The following is a 6,687-nucleotide window of genomic DNA, read 5'->3' as shown; positions in this document are numbered from 1 at the left end:
GGAATAAGGTGGATGCCACTAGAAACATACAAACACAGTGCTACACGAGGAAAAAGATAAAAGAAATGGATGAATTGCATGTGACTAGGGCGCATGGCTGTAACATTTGAGGACTAAATGGCATTTTAACAAGGTGAGACAGGTGACGGGGTAGGCATACTTCAGGACAGGAACAGGATTGATGAAGGCAAAAAGACGGGAAATCACAGTTTTTTCCTGGGAATACCAGCCACTCCTGTTTGGCTGAGGTGCAGATTACCACGAGAGGACGAGGGTGCGGTAGGATCAGATCTGGATAAATTTGAGCGCCAAGATGAGGATATCGTACTTAATACAGCAGAAAATGGCAAGTTCTTAAGGATTTTTGGAAGAGAATTGAGATGATCAAAACTGCACTTTAGGAAGATTAATTTGTAAGCATGTAGGATGGATTTCAGAGTGAGAGAGAGGAAGCAAGAGCACCAATTAAATGCTGTTATACTATCCAGGAACGAAATTTGCTGCCTGAAACAAGGGTAGGGCAGAAGAAATGGAAGAGAGAGGATGGACATGGCAATCGGGTAACTGACTGAGGAACTAAAAGTAAATAAAAGACATCTGAGATGCTTGAGGACACTGGGTGACTGAGGAAATGGTGCTGTTATTGACAGAATCTGGAAAGTCAAGGACAAAAGTCAGGATGCTTTCAAAGAAAATGTGGTGAGTTTGTTTTTGAACATGTTAGATTTATGGCACTCCTGCAAGAATAAAATGAAGATATTTAAGCAGACAGAAAGAAATGCAGAAGAAAGACTGGGAGGAGACGTGGACTCCGAAATCATTTCAGTAAAGGTGGTAATTGAAGCTGTTGGAGTGAAGAGGGAGAGATTGAAAACAGAGAAGACGGAGCCGTGGGGGAACAGTTACAGTTAGAAATTAGGAAGACGATGAGGACAAAGGAGACAGAAAAAAAAACCCATGAGGACTAGCTGTAATCTTCATGGACAGGCAGCAGGAGAGCCAAGGAAAAGCTGTGCCGTGAAAATCGAGAAAGTGAGAATTTCAAGAAAGCAAAATTTGTCCATAGTCACGAACATACAAGCCAGTTTCCTTATTTAAAATATTGAATTGTTTTATTCTGCTATGCTTCATGGAATATCGTTTCATTTAAACAATTCTCAAGCAAAAATTTCAGAAAAAAATTCACTGCTGAAAATCTAAAAATAAATTCATTGAAAGACTTTTAGCAATCTGTAAAATTCTATTAACCAGCAATGAGATAAAGACATAGAGGTCATACACATATCTGAAAGCATTTGCTTATGATAAAATATTTTATTAGAAATATCAGCCTCTTAGGGTTTTAGAGAAAATATGTTTGCAATTATTCCACTGCAATGCCTAACTGCAATTTGTCTTCATCCTAGGGGCTGGAAAGAACAATTTTTGAATTAGAACTTATTTGAATTTCAGTATAATCCTTTGTTTGGTAGCTTTATCTCTATTCCTCCCATTTTAAACTTTTAAAATGCAGGAGACTGCCAAATTCATCTTAGGCCTTCTTGTCGCCGAAGACATAAGAGTTAACACGAAAGTGAAATTACTCCAAAGGATGAAGTTCCTTCATATGTTGAACAATTGGCATTTCTTTGAAAGACTCACAATCTAAGAACAAACTATATGAACTTTAAAAAATGACTTAACCAGATAGATGGATGGATGGTGGATGGATAGCAAGAGTTTGAAAATGATCAACTTAAAATTTCCCATATTGTGGTATAGTTTACTTCCAAATCCGAGTCTTTGCCAATTTAGAATACCTGAGGAGGACCTTGCCTAGCAATTCGCTCTTAGGCATGCAAAGAGAGATGGCACACAGGCACACACAGGAATTTCTTCACCTTCAGTGTTTGCTCACCTCCACCCCACCCAACGCTTTGTGCTGTAGATACCATCAGAAGTAAAAGAATAAACAAAAACGTGTTCCTACATCTTAAGTTGGAACCAAGAATGCATTTTTCATAAAGCAGCTGTCGGTCAAAGCGCATTATTAATGTTCCTTTTCATGGGCACTTTGGATTCAGTGAGCTTTGATGTACTAATATTTGAGGGTCAAACAGCAGTCTTAAAATTTTATCCATGAAAAAAAGATATCCTAAACTCAAAACAATAAAACTACAAGGAACCCTCTAAAATACAGTATGTTTGTTCATATGCTATAAATTGAACAGTTATAGATATTTATAGATATGCATATGAATATATGTAAAGTTAATAATTGCTTTTATAATATTAAAAACTAGCATATATCTTTCTTATGTAACTATTGAAATTAGTGATTATTAAAGAAATGCATTCTATGAAACTGACATAATATGATAAATTTCCTGGAGACTAATATATAGTATCCTAAACTCTGGAAAAATTAGGAATACTGGGTTTTAGAAGTCTCTAAATCTTAAAAAACAATGTGGCGACCAAGGCAAATCCAGTGAATGCCCTTTTGTTTTGTTGTCATTGAAACCAAGGAACAGAGGACTAATTTAGTTTTATTTTGCATATACAGTAACTTTAAAAAGACAAAAAGACCCTTTCCCACAGCCTGAAGCTTGCTGTTTTCTGCTACTTATACCCCAGTGTTCTCCAGCTCTATCTGACCCAAGCTTTTGTCTAGTTATGACACTGATTCCTTTGAAGCTTTATGTCCACCCGTTTATACTAAGATATTTCCCCGAATATGCATAGCATTGGTAAGTTTCATAAGAGAAAGTTCAGAGAAATGAGAAATGAAGAACCAGATTCATCTAGCAACCTTTCTTGACACTCTAAACCGCTCTGTGAGGTGAGACAATTCCTCATGGATCAGAAGACCACATTTAGTAAAGCAGGTCTGAGAAAGGCTGTGATGGTATTGAAAGTGTATTATAGAAACAATTCTCTCCACACAGCAGAACCAAAAACCCTCTTGTGTGACCAAGAAAGATTTAACTATAAATACTGATTTTAATTGCTTCCTGTTATTATTTACTACCCTAGCATATAAGAGAAGCAGTACAGAGATACTGATCAGAGGCTGGTAATAGAATACAGCTTAAGCAGGTAGCTGCCACAATCAGGTATTTGCTTGATAAAGAGGCATGGAAATCATTTGTAAAGATTTCCCCAGATCACATAAATCAAGCTTCCTTAAACCACATGCCCCTCAGACGCACACACACACACACACACACAGACACACACACACTCCCCCACATACACGAGATTTTAGTAAATAACAGTGGTCTGTTTAAAATGAACTACAATTTAAAGCTGCATTATGTAATCTCTGCATTTATTTCACATATTTAAACCATGCCCCCCTGGTCTGTGATCCAAAGCAGGAGGGTGGTTGATGACTATGGAATCCATTAGCCCTATGTGCTTACATCGCACATTAGCTATGGTTCTAACTTCTAGTTTTAATGGAAACCACTGGATTGTTCAGTTGTGCAGTGCATGCGTGCGTGCATGCGTACGTGCGCGTGTATGGTACTCAGAGAAAATTTCACCAATTCTTAAAAATTGCTTAAAAACAACAATATTTTTCCATTTTGCTCATTCTTCTTTGTATTTTCCCATATCGCATTTCCTCCTTCACCACTATGGGCCATTGCTCTTCTCCACCACCCCTTCTACCAAGGCCCCCAAATTCAGTTACCGTTGGAAATTCAAGAAAGTTCTTCCTTTTATTCAATTCTTCCTATAAGGTGGATGAAAAAATAAAAGGAAATTAATTTAGGGCAATTAATCTGTACTATAGAGTGGCTTCTCTTTTTATTACAAGCTAATTTTAATAAAAAAGGAAATTTGTGACCAATCACCATTAAATAGAGCTTTTAGGACTCACCTTTATTTCCCTAAATTATGTGCATTTCCTAATTAAAAGGAGAACGTATTGGTCCATGGTACATCTTTTCATAGGCACTGATCCAAAAACAATCTTAAAGATGATTCACTACTTTGAAGGGCAAGAGTCTAGTGAATTTATAAGCAGCATATTCCAATTTGTCTTATCTTCCTTCAAGCTCTCATCTTCACAGCGATTTGTGAGAGGGCTTTAATAGTACACATTTGAGAGCAGAGTTTTCCTAAGATGGTGTTCTGATCACCAAAGATTGAAGCTCCATGTTGTGCTGAGTGGTTTGTCCCTTTGCCAGTGAATCTATGGCGTGTGTAACAAATCTATTCTGAAACCTATCCACGCTCCCTTCTCAAAATTAAACAAATTCATCTTCATTTTTCAAAAAAGAGTCTAGAAATATCTCATTTTTTAACACCATTGGTCCTCCCCAAAACGCAAGCTCCTCTCTGTCACTTGTGCATTTCACTGTGAGGCTCATCTTCCACACGAAGAGCTGGAAGTCCCGGCTCTCCCCTCTATCACAGCCAGAGGGGTTGGTGAGACATAGAACAATGGGGTTTGGTCAGAGGAGTAGAGGACAGGTTGGACATGAAAGTAACTGGTCAACTATTAGTGTTCTTGCTTTAAGAGGAAGAGCAAACTACAGAGAAAAGCTAATGGAAAATCAGAAAGTAGTTTAAAAACTGAAAGCCATGACATTTCACTTCACAATTTCATACATTTGCTACATAATCTATAAAGCAGAAGTGGGCTTTTCTTATTTATTTTTTGAAGAGGAAACTACCCTAGGTGGAGCATGCAGGGGAGGGGGCTGAAGAGACGTTATCCCCAGAGGGGAAAGATTGTCAAAAGTACCCTAAAACTGAAATATAAATATGTGAAATCAATGACATAAATTGAGAAAAATGTTATTGTTTTATTTGTTCTGCAGTTGTGTAAACCTCGCAAATTTTTCAAGTGCATTTTCAAACAATTTAAATTCCCAATCTCTTTTCCCAGGAAAAAATAAAAATTATCCAGAAGTATAAAAAATAAAACCAATCACAGATAGGGCTGCCTCTGCACCCCCAAATCTGCCCCAGTCTTGTGTCAGCCCCCAAGACTTCCTCAGACTCCTAACTTTTTCTGGGAACATGGTGACAATTCTTCTGAGATTCAAAATAAAATCAGAGTAAGCCCCAGCTCTAGAATGTACTTCAGCGGAGCATGAGATATCAATTGCACCATTTGGGGAGAACCCAATTGTACCCCCACAACTAACTTCACCCCAATATTTTAGCCACACTAAGATTATGGGAACACTCAGAGATGCAAGCTGGTCATCTAATTTACATAATATTAATTCAATATTTAAAAAATGTTTATTTAACACTGATTGAGAAGAGAAGCTGTGAGCCACATGGGGGCAGGGTGGGGAAAGTTCAAGCATGGCTCAGTTCTGTACAACCTACCAAATAAATTAAAGCTCCCTTTTAAATTGAACCCACCATCCCAGGAAGTCAATTTAATGACCATCTGTTTTTACTCAAATACTGTTAGGAGGAAGGGGCATCTTACCTCACACTCCATGCAGTTTATCAGAGTATTTCCTTCCAAACACAGGCAAGAATGTTCTCGGAGACGAGAGCTGGCAAATATTCTTTTCTTCATCTAGTTAAAAGTCCTGGAGTGGTTTAGCAACCTAACGATGGTTAATCATTCCTTATGGACACTTCCTTCAGATCTTGGCCTCGATCAGGATCTAGAGGAGGACCTGCCGTGTACAGAGCACTCTGATTCGTGTTTCTGCAAAATCGAAATTATTTCATCCTGATGCTATTCTGCAGAACAGAAATCATGAACCCTTTTCCTAGATAGGAAAATTGGGTTTAGAAGTTAAGACACGAAAGCCCAGGTATACTTCATAAATTGTAAAGCCTGGATTCAAAATCATGGCTTCAAAAGACATGGTTTGCCATGGCCTTTCCCCAGTAAACTGTGGGAAATACTACACCAGACAACACAAGTCCCCATTCTAACACCTAGGAAACAAAGCCAGTAAAGCAACACAAGAGAGTTTGGATTGTATGGACAGAGGGCCCTGTTTTGCTTTACCTTTTTTTTTTTTTCCTAATGGGAGCAAGGCGTGTATTGTGAAGAAAGTAGAAAAAAGAGGGGAACTGAGAGGAGAGAAATTGAAATAGGAGAATTTAGACTGGTTTTGGAGAACTGAATTAATAAACATTTGTTTTGATGTTTTTGTTCTCTAACACTATATTGAGCATTTACTGCACGGCCTATGAGCTGGTACTATTTCAGTGACGATTTCTAAGGCAACTGGAGCTTTACATCAAGTATTCTCCCCTTATATCTCTAGACATGGCAGGAGGAGCTTCCGGAGGCCAATGAATACAGAGATTATATGCAAAGTTTTGCCTGTGAATGCATTTCTATGAGAAGAGGATCGACAGTTTTATCAGATTATTAAGAGGATTTTATGAATGGTTAGGAAAAACAAAACTTGTATAGCATCACATTTTACCCCCTGAGGAATTTTGTCCATTCTCATGGTTTTAACAACCGTATATACTGCTCAACCTCAAGCCCGTTCTCTATTTAGGATTTCAGACATAAATATTTAATCTCCTATTGAATATCAACCACCTCAAGCTTATCCCATAGCAACTTAAACTCAACATGCCTAAACGCACGTACACACGTTCTCCTCCTGCTCATCATATCTCATTTGGTGACAACACCACCCTCCTCTCACCCATCCAAGCAAGTGAGTACTCATCCTATTATTCTCTCTCTCTGCTTCTTTCAAT

The 6,687-nt window shown here is 38.1% G+C and overlaps 1 long non-coding RNA gene across 1 annotated transcript; it reads right to left on the bottom strand.

Moving 5' to 3' along the window:
* Positions 1 to 3,289: 3,289 nt before the first annotated feature.
* LOC139073731 (uncharacterized) lies at positions 3,290 to 5,766 on the bottom strand. Its single transcript, XR_011522721.1, has 2 exons — positions 5,438 to 5,766; positions 3,290 to 3,718 (listed from the first exon to the last, which is right to left on the bottom strand). It is a non-coding gene; the product is annotated as an uncharacterized lncRNA (long non-coding RNA).
* Positions 5,767 to 6,687: the final 921 nt, after the last annotated feature.

This window comes from Equus przewalskii, chromosome 9, assembly GCF_037783145.1.
Source record: "Equus przewalskii isolate Varuska chromosome 9, EquPr2, whole genome shotgun sequence".
NCBI lineage: Eukaryota > Metazoa > Chordata > Mammalia > Perissodactyla > Equidae > Equus > Equus przewalskii.
The sequence above is the reverse complement of the archived record's forward strand: the minus strand, read 5'-3'. Positions and strand labels throughout refer to the sequence as shown.